Below are 23,645 nucleotides of genomic sequence, written 5' to 3'. Positions count from 1 at the left end.
CCCATTCTGTTCTTTTCCTCTATTTCTTTGCATTGATCACTAAAGAAGGCTTTCTTATCTCTTCTTACTATTCTTTGGAACTCTGCATTCAGATGCTTAGTTCATCAGTCACTCTATCTATCAGATCTAGGCCCTTAAATCTATTTCTCACTTCCACTGTATAATCATAAGGGATTTGATTGAGGTCATACCTGAATGGTCTAGCGGTTTTCCCTGCTTTCTTCAATTTGAGTCTGAATTTGGTAATAAGGAGTTCATGATCTGAGCTACAGTCAGCTCCTGGTCTTGTTTTTGTTGACTGTATAGAGCTTCTCCATCTTTGGCTGCAAAGAATATAATCAATCTGATTTCAGTGTTGACCATCTGGTGATGTCCATGTGTAGAGTCTTCTCTTGTGTTGTTGGAAGAGGGTGTTTGCTATGACCAGTGCACTTCCTTGGCAAAACTCTATTTGTCTTTGCCCTGCTTCATTCCATATTCCAAGGCCAAATTTGCCTGTTACTCCAGGTGTTTCTTGACTTCCTACTTTTGCATTCCAGTCCCCTATAGTGAAAAGGACATCTTTTTGGGGTGCTAGTTCTAAAAGGTCTTGTAGGTCTTCATAGAACTGCTCAACTTCAGTTTCTTCAGCATTACTGGTTGAGGCATAGACTTGGATTACTGTGATATTGAATGGTTTGCCTTGGAGACGAACAGAGATCATTCTGTTGTTTTTGAGATTGCATCCAAGTACTGCATTTCGGACTCTTTTGTTGACCATGATGGTTACTCCATTTCTTCTGAGGGATTCCTGCCTGCAGTAGTAGATATAATGGTCATCTGAGTTAAATTCACCCATTCTAGTCCATTTTAGTTCACTGATTCCTAGAATGTCGACGTTCACTCTTGCCATCTCTTGTTTGACCACTTCCAATTTGCCTTGATTCATGAACCTGACATTCCAGGTTCCTATGCAATATTGTTCTTTACAGCATCAGATCTTGCTTCTATCACCAGTCACATCCACAGCTGGGTATTGTTTTTGCTTTGGCTCCATCCCTTCATTCTTTCTGGAGTTATTTCTCCACTGATCTCCAGGAGCATATTGGGCACCCTACTGACCTGGGGAGTTCCTCTTTCACTATCCTATCATTTTGCCTTTCAATACTGTTCATGTGATTCTCATGCAAGAATACTGAAGTGGTTTGCCATTCTCTTCTCCAGTGGACCACATTCTGTCAGACCTGTCCACCATGACCCGCCCATCTTGGGTTGCCCTGCAGGCACGGCTTAGTTTCATTGAGTTAGACAAGGCTGTGGTCCTAGTGTGATTAGATTGAGTAGTTTTCTGTGCTTATGGTTTCAGTGTGTCTGCCCTCTGATGCCCTCTTGCAACACCAGCCGTGAAGAGATATCCCATGCGCAAGGTAAGAGAAACCCAATAGAGTATAAAACTACAGGATATTTGTATCTTACAGTTTGGTTAAGGAGGATACAATAGCTGTATACAATACAGATTTCTGATATTGCTAGAAACCAGGGAAAACAGAAAAAAATGATGAATCGTATGAGTCATTTAACTCACGTGACTCACTGGGGGAAATAGCCTCTTTTTTGTCAGTATTTATGGCCTTGATATGCAGATGACCTCAGATATGACCTCAGATATACAAATGACACCACCTTTTATGGCAGATTGTGAAAAGGAACTATAGAATCTCTTGATGAAAGTGAAAGAGGAGAGTGAAAAAGCTGGCTTAAAACTCAATATTCAAAAATCTAAGATCATGGCATCCAGTCCCATCACTCCATGGCCAATAATGGGGAAACAATGGAAACAGTGACAGACTTTATTTTCTTGGGCTCCAAAATCAGTGCAGATGGTAACTGTAGCCATGAAATTAAAAGATGCTTGCTCCTTGGAAGAAAAGGTATGACCAACCTAGACAGCATATTAAAAAGCAGAGACATTACTTTGCCAAAAAGATCCATCTAGTCAAAGCTATGGTTTTTCCAGTAGTCATGTATGGATGTGAGAGTAGGACCATAAAGAAAGCTCAGCACCAAAGAAGTGATGCTTTTAAACTGTGGTGTTGGAGAAGACTTTTGAGAGTCCCTTGGACTGCAAGGAGATCAAACCAGTCAATCCTAAAGGAAATCAACCCTGAATATTCTTTGGAAGAACTGATGCTGAAGCTGAAAGTCCAGTACTTTGGCCAGCTGATGTGAATAACTGACTCATTGGGAAAGACCCTGACGCTGGGAAAGATTGAAGGCAGGAGGAGAAGTGGACAACAGAGGATGAGATGGTTGGATGGCATCACTGATTCGATGGACATGAGTTTGAGCAAGCTCCGGAAGTTGGTTATGGACAAGGAAGCCTGGTGTGCTACAGTCCATGCGGTTGCAAAGTGCCAGACACGACTGAGCGAATGAACTGAACTGATAGCCTTGAACTCTGAGATTAATTTATCAGTTAGGACCAGTCTTCACAGAAGAATTTTGGAATAACATAGCAAAGGATGTCTTTCATAGCAACCCCCACTCAAGCCCATAAAGGTTCATTACCAAGCATCCACCTTCTCTCTCTCTATCTCCTCTGTCAAATCAACTGACTAGGAGTCAGAAGGACATGAACCAGGGCACCCGGATTTTAAAAAAGAAAACTGCCTAGAAAGTCTCCAAGAAAGAAGATGAATTGATACCACAAAATTTTCTTCCTCAGGCTTCCCTGGTGCCTCAGGGGTAAAGATTTTGCCGATGCAGGAGACATGGGTTTGATCCCTAGTCCAGCAAGATCCCACATGCTGAAGGGCAATTAAGCCCATGCACCACAACTACTCAGCCTGTACTCTGGAGCCCATGTGTACTCTGGAGCCAACTACTAAAGATGGTTCACCTTACAGTCCATGCTCTGTAATAAGAGAAGCCAGGGCAATACACCACAATGAGAGAGTAGCCCCTATCTCTGAAACTAGAGAAAGCCTGAGCAGCAACGAAGACCCAGCACAGCCAAAAATAAATAAGTAAACAAAATAAGTTTGTAAAAAAATTTCTTTCTCCAATGTCAACATCTTAACTGTGTTTGTAACAGAAGTGGGTGGTGGGCACATCAGACTGGTCTTGCAGGAAAGAATAGGCAGTTTAGTGGTTTTTGTTTGTTTTTGCCATCTTAGTTCTCTGACCAGGAATTGAACCCATGTCCCCTGCACTGGGAGTGCAGTCTTAACCTCTAGACAAGGTTAGAAGTCCAGGGAAGTCCCACAAGAGAGAACACAAAGGGTTTCTCTTCCATTGTGGTCATTGTGAAAATAATAACCTAAATTCCATAGGCCCGCTTGAGAGACACTTGTCTCCAGCACTGTGCTAAGAATGCTGTGCATATCATCTTTCATTAAGTCATCACTGCATAGTTTTACTGTCTTTGTTGCTGGTATAATTATTACAATCAATACACCACAAGGGAAAAATAGGGAGCAGAAGGAGTCAAAGTATTTAACATTCCCAATGCCATAGCTTCCCTAGTGCCTCAGACGATAAAGAATCTGCCTGCAATGTGGCAGACCCAGGTTTGATTCCTGAGTCAGGAAGATGCCCTGAAGAAGGAAATGGCAACTCACTCCAGTATCTTTGCCTGGAGAATCTCCTTGGACAGAGGAGCCTAGTGGGCTACAGTCCATGGGGTCTCAAAGAGCCGGACACGACTTTCACTTTCATTGCCATAGAGCCCGTAGATGACACAGCTGTGCTATGAATTCTGCACTCAGATTTTTAAAACTATTATTTTCTTCTAACATTAAAACCTTTTCCAGGATATTATGGTTAATATTTTCAAAATAAATAGGTCTCCAAAAAAGAGGGGATATACATACACATACAGCTGATTCATTTTGCTATACAGTAGAAACACAACATTGTAAAGCAACTAACTCCAACAAAAAAATAATTTTTAAATAAATTAAATTAACAGGTCTGTAATCATAGCCTTAGTCAGAAACAGCATCAGTGCAGAAATGAGCATGAGATTGGAGAACCTGAATTCAAGATGTGGGATCTTGAGTTTGTTAATGATCCTCTTTGAACATCATTTTCTTCATCCATAAGATGGCAAAAAATAATAAGTAGCTTTCAGTGATATTATAACAGTCATAAGTCCTGGAAAGACATGTCCTGTATGTCATAAGTCCTATATGAAGCTCCTGGAATGCAGTAGTTACCCAGCGAATGAGAGCAACTGCAGTTAGGATTTAAGATCACTCCTTCCACATGGGAGAAGGTGGCATTACTGCTCTCAGAAGGTAGGAATGGACCTACTGAGGAACTCTAGAACATCTGAAAGGGGATGAAAAACATCCTGAATGAGACGAGTGGAAAGAGAAGGGTGAGGACATTACCCAAGTATTAGATATGAGCTATGAGATTTACTTAGTTATGCCATCTAACCATTCCAATGACTTGATACAGAAGATGCTCTGCATTTTTGCCAGAAAAGTAAATTAAAGCTTAGAAAAGTTAATCAATTTGTTTCAATTCACCATATGGTAAATGGCAGAACTGAGATTTAAGTTCAAGTCCCTCAATCCCAAACCCATTGCCCTGAACCATCCCACGTGGCATGCCAATTAATCAGGAAATAAGTTCACAGGTGTTTTGATGCATGTTTCCATGTTTTTAATATCACTAGAGAGACAGAAGAACTAGATTTTCCCCTTGTCTCTGCTACTAACTAGATATGCAACCACTGCCCTTTTCTCCCTCTCAGCTCCCCTGTCTCTAAAATGAAGCAGTAAGTCTACATGATTTCTAAAGCCCTTTTCAGCTCTAACGTTTTATGAGGAGTCTTCCCCCGCCCCAAAGAACTCTGCTGGCAATACAAAGCGAAGACATAGCACATATGTACCAAAGTTCCTCCGTTTATGTTAAATTCCACATTCCTGCAGCGATATGTAATGTCTGTTGCCCTTCAGTCGACTCCATCCCCCGATGTTTGTTTACAATCATCGGGGCATGAACAGCTATTTTTAAACCTGGCTTTTCATGTACGAAGGTTAAAACTCAAACTGAATTTGATTTGTTGGAGAATTCAAATCCTCAGGATTATGGCAGGAAAGAGAGAAATGTAAGTCACTTTAATTACCCTTTGACTCCCCTTCTCCCCCCACTGCCTCCCCCCTAAATTCGACTAACAAAGATGCCATTGGCTAAGCTGACTGTATCCAGGGCAGAAAAGCCTTTACATTGGTGACTGATGACCAAAGGTCTTGGGGGTGTTGACTTTATATTTTTGTTGGAAACAACAGGAAGTCATTGTTGCAGAAGGCAGCTGGCTTGGGATGCAGCAAATCCAGGGATTTGCACAGCTGGCTAAAGCGAAACTTCTAGTGGTCTCATTCAACTGTGTGTTTTTATCTGTCATGCTCTTTTCAAGAATATAGGCTTTGAAGCCAGAGAGATGCCAGTCCATCACTTACAGGCAGAGTGAGCTGACAGAGAGCTTGGCACATACTAGGAATATAACAAATACGTCTTCCCGCTTCTTCCCATTACTATATAAGGCTTGTTTTCAATGGAGTGGGGGGTGGAGGCGGGGGGTGGGATAGCTTTGTAGATGCCAGACCAAAACATAAAGAGTTCTGGGGCTGCTGGGGTTGCCTTCTTGGTTGTCTCCCTACCACTGAAGTCTGGAAGAGTAGTTTCAATAACCACAGCAGTTTCAATAACTATTAGATGACTTACAAGGGTATACATTCCCGGACCCCTTTAGAGAAGGATGAGAGAGGTTTGTTACAGAAATGTTGCATAAGATGGAGAGCCACTGCTAATGAGCATAGGGGATTCTCAGTGAGGACAAAAATGTTCTGAAGCTGATTGTGTTGCCGATTGCACAACTCCATGAATACCCTAACAAATATTGAGTTATACACATTAAATACGTGCATTACATGGTGCATGGATTATATCACTATAAAACAATTTTAGGAGACCTTTTATCCCCTCCAAACTGTACATGCTCATGAACCCCACCCCCGATATTTAGGCTGGAAATTGACACCAGTGATCTGGATAACTTGTGGAGCAGCTGGTAACCGAATGGGCTGGGAGAAAAGGGCTATAGGAGGAGGAGTGTGTGTCCCTTTCAGGAAAGAGATACACAGTTCCAACATAATGAAGACAGGCTCTGTCCTTCTCAGTATGTAGACTCAAGACAAGCCTTATAAAGATAAAGAAGCCTGATAAAGATAGCCAGGCCTTTTCTTTACAGACTGACCCATTCCAAACCGTGCTATGACAAGCTGTCCAATGAAAAACCCTTGACCGCTAACGTAACTTCTGAAATCATAAGTTTTCAGTGTTGCCAGGGATTCCTGAGACCTGATGATCTGAACAATTCTTTCATATCAGAAATCACATCCTTTGCATAAGGTACACACATACTCCAGGCATATTTTTAAATGATTCACTTATACATCCAGCAACCATTTTCTGTTTAGCATTTACCAAACAGGAGCTTCCCTGGTGGCTCAGTGGCAAAGAATCTGCCTACCAATGCAAGAGATACAGGAGACATGGGTTTGATCTCTGGGTCAGGAAGATCCCCTGGAGGAGGGAATGGCAACCCACTCTAGTATTCTTACCTGGAAAATCCCATAGACAGAGGAGCCTGGTAGGCTACAGTCCATGGGATCACAAAGAGTCAACACGACTTGGTGACTGAGCAAGCACGGATTCACCAGGCATCGAGCTAAGTGCTAGAAACCAAAAGATAAAACCTAGGAATGAGTTAACACTTTCAGAGCCTGCCATGTGCTTCCTAAGGATTTGACCTGGTTAGTTATCCTAATAACCACTGAAGGCAAAGACAACTATCAACATTGCCCCCATTTGGCAGATGAGAAAACTGAGGCACAGAAAGGTTGAGTAACTTACTGAAGGTCACACCATCAGGGAGTTAAAGACCTGACATTCTTAACTGAGGCTGGCTGGTTCCAAAGCCTGTTCTCTTACCTCCTTCCACATGCAAGTCAGCACAAGCTCAGCCAAAGAGCAAACACCTAGTAGCAACACAAGAGAGAGAGCTCTGCCTGAGGGATGAACAAGGTACAGCTGGAAGGATCATAGTGTTCACGTACTAACTACATCTCAGGATTTTCGAGTTGAAAACAGAGGGAATTTTCTCCATCTCTCTCGCCTTTCAAATGAGGAAGATGTTACCTGCCTGTAACATAGCTTAGTCATCACTGAACTTGATCCCACATCTCTTAAGTCCCAAAACAATACACTTTCATTCATTGATTCAGCAATGTTTGTGCGAGACACTGCGCTCTGTTCACTACACCCTACTGCACATACCAATTATAATTCTGAGAAATTATTTTAAGCAATGTAAAAATCAGACGTCATTCTTTATTTAGCTGTTTAAGGATCATATTGTCCAAAGACAACTTTGAAAATACATTAAGTTACTCCCATGAGTCATGGGAGTGGAGGAAAAGAGTGACAAAAAGGAAGGAGAGAATGAAACTCTTGCTTGGTGTTACTAGGTATTAGGATGATTTCTCCCCACTATTCCAAGTACTCTACCAAATAACCCTATTAAATGTAATCCTTGGCCATTTTGTTAAATGATGACATGGGCTCAAAAAATTTAAAATGATTTTGCACAAATTTATAAGTCTAATAAGTAGAAAAAAAATCTAGATTTGAGCCCGTTTTTACTGATTTTAAAGCCCAAATTCTTTTCACATTCATGCTGATTTCCAACATCAGTAATTGGAGCAGTCATTGAATAGTATGAATTCTTGGCATCTGAAGCATTAATCATTAGATAAATTATGGTTAGGTTCAGAGTTCCATAAAGGCAGTAGGGTGGTTAAAATGACCTTTCTTTCTCCCAGCCCTACCTGTCTACAAACATAAAATGTCATCTTCAAACTCTCTATTTTACTACTTCCTCTTTTTTTTTTCCTCAAACATGCAGCCTTAATATGTCTTCTTTAGCGCAGCCAACTGCCATGGGGACTTGAAAGCAGATGACCTGGCCGAGAGATCTTATCAACTGATTTTTAATGAAGAGTTCTTTTCTGAATGCCAAGTATAAGAGGTGAGTCAAAATGGGCATTTCCAAATGTTAAAGAAAGCCACAGATATCCGTAGGCACTCAGATTTCTCAATCAGGCTCCCTTTGTCCATGCCAAAGGTCACTCTGAGTGACATCCAATGACAGACATTATTTCACAGTGGCTCAAGGCTTTCTGCAGACACAGACATTCCTTTTCCCCTTTCTAACATATTCTCTTGAGTCAGCAGTCAGTATGTATCCCCTTACATCAGATACAAAGATGGTGAATTTATATTCTCTTCATAATTTTTGAACAATAATATTTTTAAAATTTTCAGCAGATTAAAATGATTTGGTTTATTCCTGCTATCACTTAGCTCAGTGGTCCCCTAGCTTGACTGCACATTGGGATCACTGTAGAGCTTCAGAAAGTATCACTGCCTAGGTCTCACCCGCAAAGGCTGTGATTGAAATAGTCTGGGAGCAGTCTGGGCTTTAGAAATGTTTAAAGATCCCCAGGTGATTCTCCTGTGCAGAAAGCTTGGGCACTCCATTAAATGCTGGTCTCATCATTAATTAATTAACCAACTCTAGGGGGAGGGTCATTTAGCTGTCTCTTCCCAAGCTAGACTTTCTTCTTTCATAGCTCCCCCAAAGTGTAAGACAGGGAAGGAGGAAGCACCAATAAATCATTACTGAGCGGGCTGAATTGATCTTTGGAAACTGTGCTGGGAGAGGCTGTATGAACAATTGCATCCTGGGACAGTGAGTGGTTAGAGAAAGAATATATCTTCCAGCCTTGTGTTCCACAAAACCTCCAATTCCCAAAGGAAACTAGAGGCAGGAGATAAGAGGGCAGAGGGCAATGAGGTGAGGCGCTGTTGGGTTACACCATGTAAAGAGTTGGTAGGCATCCAAGCAGAAATAGCCACCCCAACTGGGACTTGGTGAAAATAAGCGACCAAATATATTAAGTCCCATGCTGACGACCTTCAAGTTGTGAACTTTCAAAGATGCGAACATGCGTTCCACCAGCATCAGGTGTGAGGGACACTGCAGCTTGCCCTGAGTCTCCTTCACTGAAGATCCTTCAGCTCTGCCATCCCCACCGCACCCCCCCTCCAGTAGCTCTTCTGACTGCCCACTCGATGCCAGTCCCTGTGTGCCAGCTCCTGTACTATACTTTTCAAAGAGCGGGGCTATAAGATTTAAATTATTTTCCTCATTTTTTGTGTTTGATTTTTATGTATTCTTTGTGTGAAAAGTATTAGAAACCTATTACATTACTGTACTATATAGCCGACAATGTTAGTTGGGTGTACCTAGGCTAACTTTGTTGGACTTACAAATGCACTATTGGAACAGAACTCATTCATATGCGGGAAACTTGCTGTATGCTGAAACAGGCAATGCTGAGAGGACCTCTGAGGGTTCATTTAGAGGGACCTGGCCATGGCAGAAATGTTTGGCTTATCTCAACAGGGAATGTCAGAGCCATCCATATGTGAGCAATTGTAGTTTTGCTGGATGACTGTTAAAATCGCAGCACTTCGAGGCTGCTATTATTTGGGGCTTCCTGTCTCGGACCTAAGACAGTGTTGCCCACTCCTGTTGGGTTATTCTCATTTCTCTCTGATTCATTCTGTCTGGCAAGGTGGGTACTTGAACCCAGGTTCTTCTTGGGGTTTGACCTTTTCACCTTTCTCTAGACACAAATGAAGACCCTAGCCCTCACATTTTGAATTTAGTATGTGAGTACACAGGTGAGAGCCAAAGAAATTCCACACTGGATTCAATTCTAACTCACCTACTTCATTTCAGTGTTGGTCAGAGGACCCTCTAATGGGCAACTGAATGCTCATTCAGTGATACTCAATAATATTTCAGTTTATATGTGTTCCTTATATAAAATCCTATGGGTGAAATGATGACCAGTTGGCATGATTGGAAAATAGTTTGGTCATTGATCATATCAGGACTGTAACCACACCCTTAAGCTGTACTGCAAACATGTAATAGCAACTACTGTGTTTCCAAGGACTGTGCTGGATGCCAATGATTTAATGAGAACCAGGCAGAGTTCTTGCCTTTAATGAAATTAGAAAGTAATGGAGAAGAGAGACATGTAAATAGATAATCAAAATATGGAGTTTGCTTGCTCTGATCAAAAGAAGTATGAGGTTTTAGGAAAGCACAGAAGGGATTTCAGTGATTTCTCTTTTTCTGGGAGAACCAGAGATGGTGTTAGAGATCTAACATTTGAACTGAATTACAAAAGATGAGTTCTAATAAGAATTACATTTGTAGAACATTCTATAAAATGCAAAGTTCTTGCAGATCCATCTTCATAGAATAAAAGCTTCATAAAAGCAAGGATTTGTCTATCGTATTCACCACTGTATTTCCAAAGTATCCGAGGAACACTGAATCCATTATTAATTTTGATTTTCATATCCTCCCATGCTTTTGGGAGGAGGTACAAGGGACAAATTTCAAAGGGAGAAAATAAATGCACGTAGACAGCAAATTCACAGTCCATGACCTCATGGAGTTCTGACCTGTAGACATTCCAAGAAAAGAATCTCAGTAAACTCTGCCAATGGCTATGTTGGCTATACTAAGGGGAAAAGGAAACAGTCTGCCCTACATAATACCTCACAGTGTTGCATTTAGTACCTTAGGAAATTCACCATAGCTCAGAGTCTGGTCATCTTTGTAGGTTTATTTTTTCAAAAACAGGCCCCATCATTCAGGGCCCTGCATTAGCCTAGTCTGTGAGACTGCTAGAACAATAACTGATTAATTTGTAGTGAAAAATTACCATTATGGGAACTAAAATAGTCATCTTTCATGATCAGCCTATCCTAACTGTCACATTTGAAAGTGAAAGTGTTAGTTGCTCAATCATGTCTGACTCTGTGTGACCCCATGGACTGTAGCCCACCAGGCTCCTCTGTCCATGGAATTCTCCAGGCAAGAATACTGGAGTGGGTAACTATTCCCTTCTTCAGGGAATATTCCCCAACTGAAGATCGAAGCCAGGTCTCCTGTATTGCAGGCAGATTCTTTGCCGTCTGAGACACCAGAGAAGCCCAAATTTCACATTTAGTCAATTACAAATAATTATCATGATGGTTAGAACACTCACACCCCCATCAGAAGACTTTTTTCTTCTTGTATAGGTTCAGAAATCATCGACAGCAGATAGCTTAACCAGTATGGAATCAAATGTACTGAGTGCCTAGAAGAACTCACATAGTTGTTGTTGCTGTTGTTTGGTCCCTCAGTCATATCCAACTCTTTGCGACCCCATGGACTGCAGCACACCAGGCTTCCCTGTCCTTTACCATCTTGCGAAGTCTGCTAAAATTCACGTCCATTTGGTCGATGATGCCATCCAACAATCTCATCTTCTGTCACCCCCTTCTCCCGCCTTCAATCTTTCCCAGCATCAGGGTCTCTTCCAATGAGTCAGTTCTGCACATCAGGTGGCCAAAATATTGGAGCTTCAGTTTCGGCATCAGTCCTTCCAAAGAATATTCAGGGTTAATTTCCTTTAGGATGGACTGATTTGATCTCCTTAAAGTCCAAGGGACTCTCAAGAATCTTCTCCAACACCACAGTTCAAAAGCATCAGTTCTTCCGTGCTCAGCCTTCTTTATGGTCCAACTCTCACATTCATACATGACTGGAAATACAATGGTTTTCACTATATGGACCTTTGTTTGCAAAGTAATGTCTCTGCTTTTTAATATGCTACCTATGTTTGTCATAGCTTTTCGCAGCAGAGCTCAGCCTGATATACACCCCTCTCCACTGGGACAACTGCACCTGTGGGACCAGACTCCACGTTATCTGCCACTTGACCAGTGGCCTTACATAACGAATCAGAATAATCAAAGATCATGAGCTAAAGCACCCTCTCCTGGACAGTATTTCTCTTTGCTTCCCACTGCCATTCAAACAAGTTCTAATCAACATTTGCAAGGCTGGAGGTCATTGTATTCCTTCAGGATGACCACAACAACATTGTGCACTAAACACCTACATTATCTCATTTAATCTTCACAATTACGTGACAAGAGTAAAGCTAGTAGTAAACTAGGTCTTGAGAGATTAAATTACTCCAGTGACTACAACATAGATGGCAAAATGCAAATTATCTCTGAGTCATTTGAAGTCCATTTAAGATTTCCACTGGAAGTTCACTTCCAACACCATCCACGTCGGGGGACGAGGCATGTATGCTTGACCAGAAGACAGAAGCCCTCAGAAAGCTATGATGGAATGGGTCAGGAAGCATATGCTGCAAAAGACCTGAGAACGAGGATGTCGTTATGGGCCAAAGTGGACAAAAGTTTGGGAGAGAGGTGATTTTGAGTTAGGAATTATTTCCTGTCTTCAAATGTTAGAACATAAAAGGTAAATAAACAGAGGGTATGTGAGCCATACTTCCCTCTTCCCACAACCACAGCAGAACTGTTTCACATTAGTCCCAGATACAACCTCAGTTTCTTTCAAAATACATCAATCCACAGCATAACAGCCACAACCCTTGGCATAGCACACCCATTAGCAGTGAGCCACATTTAGCATAAAAGACAGAATTCATCGGCTCAAGATTGGAGGCTAAATCCACAAGGTATTAAAGAGGATCAATGATTTGGTCTCTCTGATGGGAAAAAAAAAGCAACAAATTAATTTAAGTGTGTGTGTATGTGTGTATGTATGTAAACCATCCAGAGGTAGTCAAGTAATTACAAAATCATTATGTGATGATCTTTTTTTAACTCTTAATTGTTTGGTCATGCCACACAGCATGTGGGATCTTAGTTCCCCAACTAGGGATCAAACCCATGGATCAAACCCATGCCTCTGCATTGGAAGCATGAAGTCTTAACCACTGGACCACCAGGGAAGTCCCACATCTTTGGACGGCAGGAGAGAGAATCACTTCAGACTCACCACTTCTACAGCAGATGCTCCACTCCTAAGTAAAGCTGATATTAACCCCTAAAGAGGACCAATAGTTTTGGATCAACAGTACTGATAAGGATCAAATCTGCAAAAATCTGCCTTAGGGTCCTTTAAAAGCAAATTATGCCTGATTCAGCTTCCAGAAAAACAAGTAGTTCCTGATCAAAATGTAAAGGAGACGTTCTTGCTAAATCAAGTCTCTACCAAACCATCCATCTCGAAAGAAGAAAGGAAGTCTGACAAGGGAACTAAGCCAGCTCATTTGACCCACTGACTTCCTCAACTCTGATCCCAAGGAAGAAGAAGTAAGGTCTCAGCCTCATTTAATCTTTCCGCTTAGGGGCATGAGAAATCCAGTGGAGTCACGACTCTATTTGCTCATTCACTCAACATCCAATAAAAATGCATGACTTTATCTATGTATATTCATTCACACATTTGGCAATTTAGTAATTCATTAGCAAGTATGTGCCAAGAACCCATACTTTTCTAGACGTTCTGCTGTAACTGGGGATATAGAGAGGAAAACAAATTCCTGCCTTCAAGGAGCTCACTGTACAGTTGGGCAGATGATGACTGAAAAAATTGAATGACAACTGAAGAAATGATTGCAGTATGCTGTGAAAAGCCTGGTGATAGAATTATGCAAAATGCATAGCAGAAGCCACAAACAAAAGAGCCCCCAGCCCTACTATTTGCCAAAGTCACTGTCTATGTACAGGACATTTTTCAAGGCATCCAAGCTTCTCCTAACCATGTAATAATTTATTTCCAGATCCTGGGAGCTTAGTAGAAATCCCACATACTCCAGTTATATGTAGATTCCAGCTTCTACATACATCACATCTCCCCCCACACTTAAGTAAATTTGATGCTACTTAACCCTCCATCGCTGCCAGCTCTGCTCTGCTCCAACATCACTGGACAGGACTGACTTAGAGAAAGGGTAAAATAAAGATTCAAATTAAAGAAAGAGGTGAGAATTAGCATTTATATGAATTATGGCTATGTATCCGGAAAACTCAAAAGAATAGACTGAATAACTATTGGAGTCAGAAGGAGAATACAGTAACATCACTGAAGAACGTCCCATACAAATGGAAACAACAACCAGTTAGAAAGTATAATATATGAGAATCTCATTTATAACATAAGTAATAATAAATTTCCTGGGTGGCACAGTGGTAAAGAATCTACCTGCCAATGCAGGAGACACAGGAGACATGGGTTCAATCCCTGGGTCAGGAAGATCCCTTGAAGGAGGGCATGGCAATCCACTTCATTATTCTTGCCTGGAAAATCCCATGGACTGAAGAGCCTAGCAAGCTACAGTCCATGGGGTCGCAGAGTTGTACAGAGTCATGCACTACTGAGCACAATAATAAATTAACAACAAATGTCAAGATTTATATCAAAAAACTTTTGATGGGATCAGATATTTAAAGTGATGCCTGACAGATACTACTAAGGAGAGAAAGGGGCTAAGAATTATAAGGATATGGTCCCATAAAACCCAAGATGGGAAAGACCTCTCAAAGAGAGGTGTGGGTGTGGTCTTTGTCTGAAAAAATAAAATAACATTTACAATGGAACTGTTCCAGCTAGGACTAAACATGACAGAGATAGTTCAAAAGGAAAAAGGCATCTGGAAACTTCCATGGGAACAAAACATATTAAGAAAATTACTACATAGCAAAAACAGTCCCTTTCTTACGGAAAAAGGAGGAGGATACGTTATGCAACAATAAACATGCAAAACAGTCTACAGGAAAATACTCTCTAAGGATGTGAACTGTAATGTTGTAAGAGATAGCAAGAGACTAAAAGCAACCCACTTTGGCATCAATAAAGCAATGATTAAATTACAATACATAGATACAGTGGAAATCTCTTGTGAATTTATGCACTTTTTATCTGTCCCAATTTGGAAAGATCTCTGTGATTATATTATTCTTTATTTTGTTTTCAAATTTGTACCTGTTGCAGGTTTGGTACCCTGGGAAGTAGGCTCTATGATGATAGGAACAATGTCTCTTTATTTCACTGCTGGATCCGCAGCCATCAGGACAATGCCTGGGGCTCCATTGATGTGTAACAAGTATACCTTCAATGAAGAAATTCATTGAAAATGTTTAATAATCACCTGGCATATAGTAAGTTTCTAATAAATATTAGCCAAGATTGCTGGGTTTTTTTTTTTTTTGAAAGAAACTCAGCTGTATAAAACTGACAAAATAGATATTACTGCACAAGCTATCATAACCAGCCAAAGAAAGCTGCTTTCAAAACCTGCTGCCAAAATGTCTTGGGGCACGGGTTCAGGGAACTTCCTTACTCAAGAAGCTCTTTCCTGGAATATAGCTCTATTAAAAGACAACGAAGTCAGCAGCACAGCTGACACCCTGTTTCCTCTCTGTCCATTCTTGAAGCCGTTTTTAGATGTCAGGCCTCACTAACTTCTCTTTTCCCATCAATCTGTCACTATTTCAACGTGCGTCCCCGCTTACAGGGAGTGCCCAGGGCAGTCACACCACTGGCCTCCTTGCCCTTCCTGCCAACTCTGCAGCAGAGCAAGTTCATGGTATCTTCTCATCTTAGAGGCTGTCAGAGAACCGGCCGGGCCCAAAGAAATTGCTCTAGTGTTTCTTTGCAGTGGGTGTTTGTTCCTTCAATTATAATGGCGGCTTTCCTGGTGACTCAGATGGTAAAGAATCTGCCTGCAATGTGGGAGACCCAGGTTCAATCCCTGGGTCAGGAAGACCTGCCTGGAGAAGGGAATGGCAACCCACAATGGTATTCTTGTCTGGAGAATTCCATGGACAGAGGAGCCTGGAGGGCTACAGTCCACGGGGTCACAAAGAGTCAGACACGACTGAAGCAACTAACACCGTGAACTTGCCACTGTACTATGAACGCCACACACTATTGCATTTATTCCTCACAACTATCTGTGGAGTGGACACTGGGTGACTATTATTTCCTAAGAGGCAGACCTCGAGGCCTAGAGAATTCCAAGACAGGGCAGGACCTGAATTCTAGCCTCCCGATTTCAAAGTTCAGACTTTAAACCAGCACAGAGATTATATCCTCTCAGTTTCACTCCAAATCCTTCCTCAAGACTGATAAGAGTCCTCAGCATTTCCTGCCTGGAGAAGGCAATGAGAAGAAAAAGTATTAATAAGCAGTGAGAATGACCTGCAACAACCCATGACATAGAAAAACCAACAGCTACCTTTGGATAGACTTCTGGGTAGATGGGGTGCATGTCTGACTTCGGTTACTCAGGACAGCACAAGCTTGGCTGTTATGGCTGGGTCAGGTCCAGTCAATGAGGGAAGTTTTGTATACTATTGGTGGAAATTTCAACCAATACAAACTCTTTTGAAATTCAGCTGTACAAATTGTGTTAAGAACCTCATATTGTCCATATCTATCAACATAGTGATGCTAATCACCATAGCAAACAGGTTAAAATATGGAAAAGGATTCTTTTATCCATTTATGACAGACATATCAGTTAGCATCTGTTATTAAGACAGATGTGTTCTAGAGTACTGGGAAAGCAAAGATGAGCAAGGGAGGACAGAATCCTGTCTTCATAGAGATTGATTTAGTGAGAAAAATAAGAAATACATATTGTTGTTCAGTCTCTAAGTCATGTCCTTCTCTTTACAACCCCATAAACTGGAGCATGCCAGGCTTCCCTGTCCTTCACTATCTCCTAGAGTTTGCTCAAATTCATGTCGATTGAGTCAGTGATGCCATCCAACCGTCTCATGCTCTCTCATCCCCTTCTCCTCTTGCCCTCAGCCTTTCACAATATCAGTGAGTCGACTCCTTGCATCAGGTGACTAAAGTAGTGGAGCCTCAGCATCAGTCCTTCCAAGAAGGTTCAGGGTTGATTTCCTTTAGGATTGCATACTTAAATATATAATAATACCAACCAACAATCCATAAGTGCTAGAAAGAAAATGAGCCTTCCGAGAAAAGAGACAATGAAGGGAGGGGCCAAGGCAGGCATCTCAAAGAAACTAACTGACAAAGACATGAATGCGATGAGGAAACAGACTGCTTTCACACACTGGGGCTAGAGAGTTCCAGCATAAATTAAAATCAGTGCGAAGCCCCAGTGGCAAGAGCCAAACTTGATGTGGTTAAAGAATAGGAAGATGATAGTGGGGAACTGGAGTGAATTAAAGCAGAGGTGAGTCCGTTTCATCAAAATATTCAATCATTTGTAGTACTGAGGCTAGATAAGTAAACTGCCCTATATCCACTTTATAGACCAACAGTAGTCCGAGAGTTAGCCCAATAGAGGTTGGAATCCTGATTCTGCCATTTGCTAATTGTGTGACCTTATAAGTGTACTTAGTTTATCCATTCCAGTTGATAAATAAGGACAATCAGAGGCCCTCATTACATAGATAGAGAGAATGAAACAATCCAAGAAAAGCGTTTTTCACAGTTCCTGGCAAACTTTGATAACATAAAAGTACGATGCAAATAATAGCAATAGGGTGATGATGATGATGTTTCAAGAACCAGAGGAAATGTTTAGGCTGTGACTTTACAAAGCTAACAAAAGATTACATTATGTATAAATGAGCTCTTACTCTAAAATGAGAAATATGTGCTATTTACTATATTTTTACCTAAACATCTCAGGATGCAACTTACTATAGGCTATATAAGACATCCTGACATTATGTCGCTAATGGAGAGCTTGTGTGAATATTAATTAGGTAGAAATAAAAGTTCTATAGGACATTTTTCCCCTTGGTTTCTGCTGCTCAGTCTATGTTTACAGATTTGATTTATCCCAGAGGAGTTTAGGGTGGATTATCACTAATTTGCATCAAGATCTTTATTTTCAGTTTCTACCAGAAATCATCTAACTGAAATTCTCATCAACCGATTCTTAGAAAAGTTTTAGTTCTCCCATATACCTTGGGAAACTGATAAACTGTCTTCTAAAATCTCCCCTTCTGTTTTGCAGAACCATACTATTTCTTACCTCTCTCCTGCCTGTGCTTACTCACTCCATCGTGGCTTTGTGGCCCCAAGGACTGTACCCCACCAGGCTCTTCTGTCCATGGAGTATTCCAGACAAGAAGACTGGAGTGGGTTGTCATTTCCTCCTCCATTGGGATAAGCAATGAAAAAAAGTAACTTCCTGATTTTTCCATTTCCAATTGGCAGGATTAGTACTATTTTGGGTTGCAGAAGACATAATTTCTATTTTTTTACCTCCAATTCTCACTATAAAGTAGATTATACAAGTAAGCTTCATTCTCATGCACACGATATATCCATGGTTATATACTAAAAGTATCAGAGAAAGAATCAAAAGGTTTTAGCTCTGGTTTTGATCATGCCCTTTTCTAGGTAGGCTTCTTAAACTGAGCCTTGGGTAGCTGAGAAAGAAATGAAAACTTCCTAACCTGTGTTGAGAATAAAAATGAGCTATTGTGGAAAGAACACAGCTTTAGAATCAAGAATTATTTCTACCTTAATCTAGCTCCTTAATCAAAGATCTTAGGCAATAAGACATGGGACTTTTGAACTAACAACATTTTGATGGGAATATGGATTTTCTTAAAGATTGTTTTGCTGTGGGCCATTTTTTAAAGTCTTTTTGAATTTACTACAATATTGCTTCCATTGTTTAAGTTTTGGTTTTCTGGCCACGAGGCATGTGGGATCCTAGCTCCCCAACCAGGGATTGAACCCACACCTCCTGCATTGAAAGGCAAAGGATTAACCACTGGACCACTGAGGAAGTCCCAGGAATATAGAGTTTGAGTTGATGCTGGAACGGGTTGATAAGGACTCTGGGATGGGCTGAATGCATTTTGCATAGCAGACAGCATGCATCTTTGGACCTCAGAGAGCAGACTGTGAAAGGTAGGATTTGATCCTCCATTCTAACCCCCAGACCGACCTGTGGATGTGTGACCATATCTTGAAAAAGGAGACTTAGAGGTGAAGGAACTTGCTGTGGGGAGATTATCCAGAATTCCCCAGGTGAACCCAGTATCACTACAAAGGTCCTTAAAAGGGAGAAAAGGGAGGCAGAGAGTCAATGTCAGAGAAGGGATGAGAAGATGGAAGCAGAGGCCACTTGAAGATAACTTGCTGCTGATTTTGAGGATGAATGAAAGAGTCACAAACCGAAGAATGCAGGCAACCTCTGGAAGCTGGAAAAGGCAAGGAAATAGATTCTTCCCTAGAACCTCCAAACAGAACACAGTCTTGTCAACACTTTGATTTTAGACATACAAAACTTATTTTAGGCCTTTCCCCTCCTGTACTGTATCTTACAGTATTACTGTATGACAATAAATTTGTGTTGTTTTAAGACACGAATTTTGTGGCTATTTGCTTCAGCAGCAATAGGAAACTAATACAGTTTCAGAGCCCCACTCCACACTCCCACACTTCCATCTCTAGGCATATTCTTACCAGTATCTCAATATTGGTCTCATCTCACACTGAGCCTCGCAAATTAAATCAGAGATGTGTGATGAATCCTTTGGTACTCACTCTCACACAACCTTGGAGCAGCCCTGTGCTTAATTGCTCAGTCGTGTCCCGGACTGTAGCCTGCCAAGCTCCTCTGTCCCTGGGGATTCTTCAGGCAAGAATACTGGAGTGGGTTGACATTCCTTTCTCCAGAGAATCTTTCCAACCCAGGGATGGAACTCAGGTCTCCTGCATTGCAGGCGGATTCTTTACTGTCTGAACCGCCAGGGAAGCCCTGAGCCAATACCAACTGCCCAAGATGTCAGCCACCTTTGTGCTATAAGGCACTTTTGAATGAGGTACATCCTAACAGTATGAGGGAGGAAATGAAACAAATATGAGAGGGAGCCAAGATGAGTCTCTTAGGTTCAAACTATGATGTAACAACAATACGTCTTTCATTCTCCTCCAGAGAAATGACAGCACGGCCCATTAATGAAGTACCAATGAATGAGAGAGCCAAGATCACAAAAGGGAGAAACTTACTGAGAAACAAGGGGATGGGTAGAAAGAAGTTCAGCAAAAGCCTGGAAATTTCAGCCCAGCCTTTGGAAATTAGGATGTAATTACACTTGGGAAATAAAATTTGCTTCCTTAATTGAAAGAGACACATGTACCCCAATGTTCATTGCAGCACTGTTTATAATAGCCAGGACATGGAAACAACCTAGATGTCCATCAGCAGATGAATGGATAAGAAAGCTGTGGTACATATACACAATGGAGTATTACTCAGCCGTTAAAAAGAATTCATTTGAATCAGTTCTGATGAGATGGATGAAACTGGAGCCGATTATACAGAGTGAAGTAAGCCAGAAAGAAAAACACCAATACAGTATACTAACACATATATATGGAATTTAGGAAGATGGCAATGACGACCCTGTATGCAAGACAGGGAAAGAGACACAGATGTGTATAACGGACTTTTGGACTCAGAGGGAGAGGGAGAGGGTGGGATGATTTGGGAGAATGACATTCTAACATGTATACTATCATGTGAATTGAATCGCCAGTCTATATCTGACGCAGGATGCAGCATGCTTGGGGCTGGTGCATGGGGATGACCCAGAAAGATGTTCTGGGGAGGGAGGTGGGAGGGGGGTTCATGTTTGGGAATGCATGTAAGAATTAAAGATTTTAAAATTTAAAAAATAAAAAACTAAAAATTTAAAAAAAAAAAAAAATAAAAAAATAAAGTTATTTCAGGGAAAAAAAACTAAATGTTTCTAAACTATATGTTAGGGAAAAGTAGTTGTATGAATATTACTAACAAAGTATGAATAGCTTCACTATATAAAAAATAAAAATCAATAAGAACAGAGATGTTATGGGGAGGGAGGTGGGAGGGGGGTTCATGTTTGGGAACGCATGTAAGAATTAAAGATTTTAAAATTAAAAAAATAAAAAACTAAAAAAAAATAAAAATAAAAAATAAAAATAAAGAAAAAGTAAGGCCTTATTCGGGGAATTAATCATAAAAATTTCAAAAAAAATTTATATAAAATAATTTCAGTTGACCAATATAATGAAAAAATGTTTAAATTATGTTGTAATCAGATAAACACAAGTAATATAAGTCAAAATACGAGTGAGAGGGACTTCCCTAGTAGTCCAGTGGCTGAGACTCCACACTCCCAATGCAGAGAGTCCCTGGTCAGAGAAGCGATCTCTGAGAGTATACACCAAACTGAGAGTTCAGATGCCACAAATAAAGGTTCCACCTGCCACAACTAAGACCTGGTGTGGCCAAATAAAGATCTTTTTAAATTAAAAAATACATAAATAAAAGGAAAATAGTTGTGAGATTAATTTTTGTCTGTCAAACTAGCTAGGAGGTGGGTAACAGACGCATACTGCTATTTGGGATAACATACTAATGAGTAGCATTTACTGACTACTAACTGTATCTAAGAAGGTGAAATTGTGCTTTGCATATACTGTATTACTTCAATCTCATACTCACCCTCTCATATAGTTACTATTTTAAATCTCACTTTAAGATGAAGAAAAAATGCCTGAGGGCTGAAGATATTTACCTATAATTTACTTGAGGTCACAAAGCCTATAAGATGCTCAACACCATTATCGCACAACTTGAAAAATATGTATCAGAAGCATAAGTACCATTTGACCCATTATTCTAATTTTAATAATTATTTTGCACAGATATAATATTAACTACTCGCACAGAAAATGTGCATTAAGGAGTAATTTATAGAAGCAAATGTGGGAAAGTAAAATAGTCAAAATAGATAAGTAATTGTGTAATACTTATTCAATAAAATTTTATTCAGTCTTTAAATGATATGAATGAAGCTGAGAAAATACTTGTACTATAAATGCAGGAGAAAAAATTGGCACAAATTATATCTATATCTTGTTGGAAACAGCCAGCCACTGTGACATTTTACATAAAATGTATAATATTTAATTTTGTTTCTATCAATATATATTTTTCAATCCATTCTGTGAGAAAGTGATAAAAGAATTAAAACTCTGAAAGGGTAAGGAAATTTTCAGTGAAAAGCTATTAGTTGAGACTTAGCCTCTCTGTTGGACTGGAGACCAAATCTCTCTGCTACTGAAAATTGTTTAAAATTATGGCTAAAAAAAGGAGGGGATAAGAATTGACCCAAACTCAACAATGGTATCCTGAAGTACTGAATGTATGTGCAAGATGACTTTATCTTGTTTATTCATTTTTTTTCTTTTTCTTCTTTAATTGGAGCTAATTACTTTACAATATTGTGGTGGTTTTTGCCATACATTGACATGAATCAGGCGTCGGCGTACATGTGTCTCCATCCCGACCTTCCCTCCCACCTCCCTCCCCATCCGATCCCTCAGGGTCACCCCAGTACACCATCCCTGAGCACCCTGTCTCATACATCAAACCTGGACTGAAAAATTATGTTTGCTTCCTCATGCTATAAATAGGACATTATACCGATCTACATAACTATATTTTACACTTATTTAAATATTTTAATATACATTTAATATATTTGAGTACATTGTAATAAATTAAGAGTACAGCTATATCTCCTATGAATTGTATATCAGGATAGAAAAGGTGATATTACAAATTTTTAACCACTTTTTCTATATAATTTTTTAAAGTTATACTACTCTTATTATACTCCAGTTATTATGAAATATTGGCTATATTACACTCCAGTTATTACAAAATATTGGCTTTATTCCCCATGTTGTATAATACATCCTTGTAGCCTATCTTATACCCAGACACAATACCTCTTACATCCCAACCCTTATTGTGCCCCTCCTGCCCACCTCAGTTTGCTATCTCTGTTGAGTCTGCTTCTTTTTTGTATTCACTAGTTTTTTTTTTTTTACAGGAATTTCAATATTCATAGCAGCATTATTTACAATTGCTACGATATGGAAACAAACTAAATGCTCATCAATTGGTAAGTAGATAAAGAAGATGTAGCGGTGTGTATATATATACGCATGTGTATACATATATACATACACACACACATAAATAATGGAACACTGTACAGTCATAAAAAGGAATGAAATTTTGCCATTTACAGCGACATGGATTAACATTGGAAGGCATCATGCTAAGTGAAATAAGTCAGACAGACATAGACAAATATTGTATGATATCACTTACATGTAGAATCTAAAAATTATCTTGCTTAATTTTTTAATATTTATTTGTCTGGCTGCATCAGATCTTAGTTTCGGCATGTGGTTCCGTTAGTCTCAGCATGTAGACTCTTAGGTGTGGCATATGGGGTCTAGTTCCCCAACCAGGGATAGAACCCAGGCCCCCCTCACTGGGAGTGCGGAGTCTTAACACTGGACCATCAGGGAAGTGCCTAAACAATATCTTGCTCATTTTTTAAGGTGTAAAATATTTCAAATGGCACCAGGACTCATCACTTGAGTTTTATCAACTCAACATTTTATCAACTTTAACATTATACTATATTTTTTCTTCATATTTTAAAATAAATTTAAATTTTAGATGTATCTTTCCATAACTTGTCCCACTCAACATTTGATTTCTGAGAGTTATCCATGGGGATAGATATACCTCTATTTCATTTATTTTAGCTGCTGCATAGTGGTC

The 23,645-nt window shown here is 40.1% G+C and overlaps 1 long non-coding RNA gene across 1 annotated transcript in view; it reads right to left on the bottom strand.

Annotated features, from left to right (window-relative positions):
• The window catches only part of LOC138446181 (uncharacterized), a 295,633-nt gene that overhangs the window by 158,317 nt on the left and 113,671 nt on the right, over positions 1 to 23,645 (bottom strand). The window lies entirely within an intron of this gene.

Source organism: Ovis canadensis, chromosome 9, assembly GCF_042477335.2.
Source record: "Ovis canadensis isolate MfBH-ARS-UI-01 breed Bighorn chromosome 9, ARS-UI_OviCan_v2, whole genome shotgun sequence".
Classification (NCBI taxonomy): domain Eukaryota; kingdom Metazoa; phylum Chordata; class Mammalia; order Artiodactyla; family Bovidae; genus Ovis; species Ovis canadensis.
Note: the sequence above shows the minus strand (reverse complement) of the source record. Positions and strands in the feature narration are given on the sequence as shown.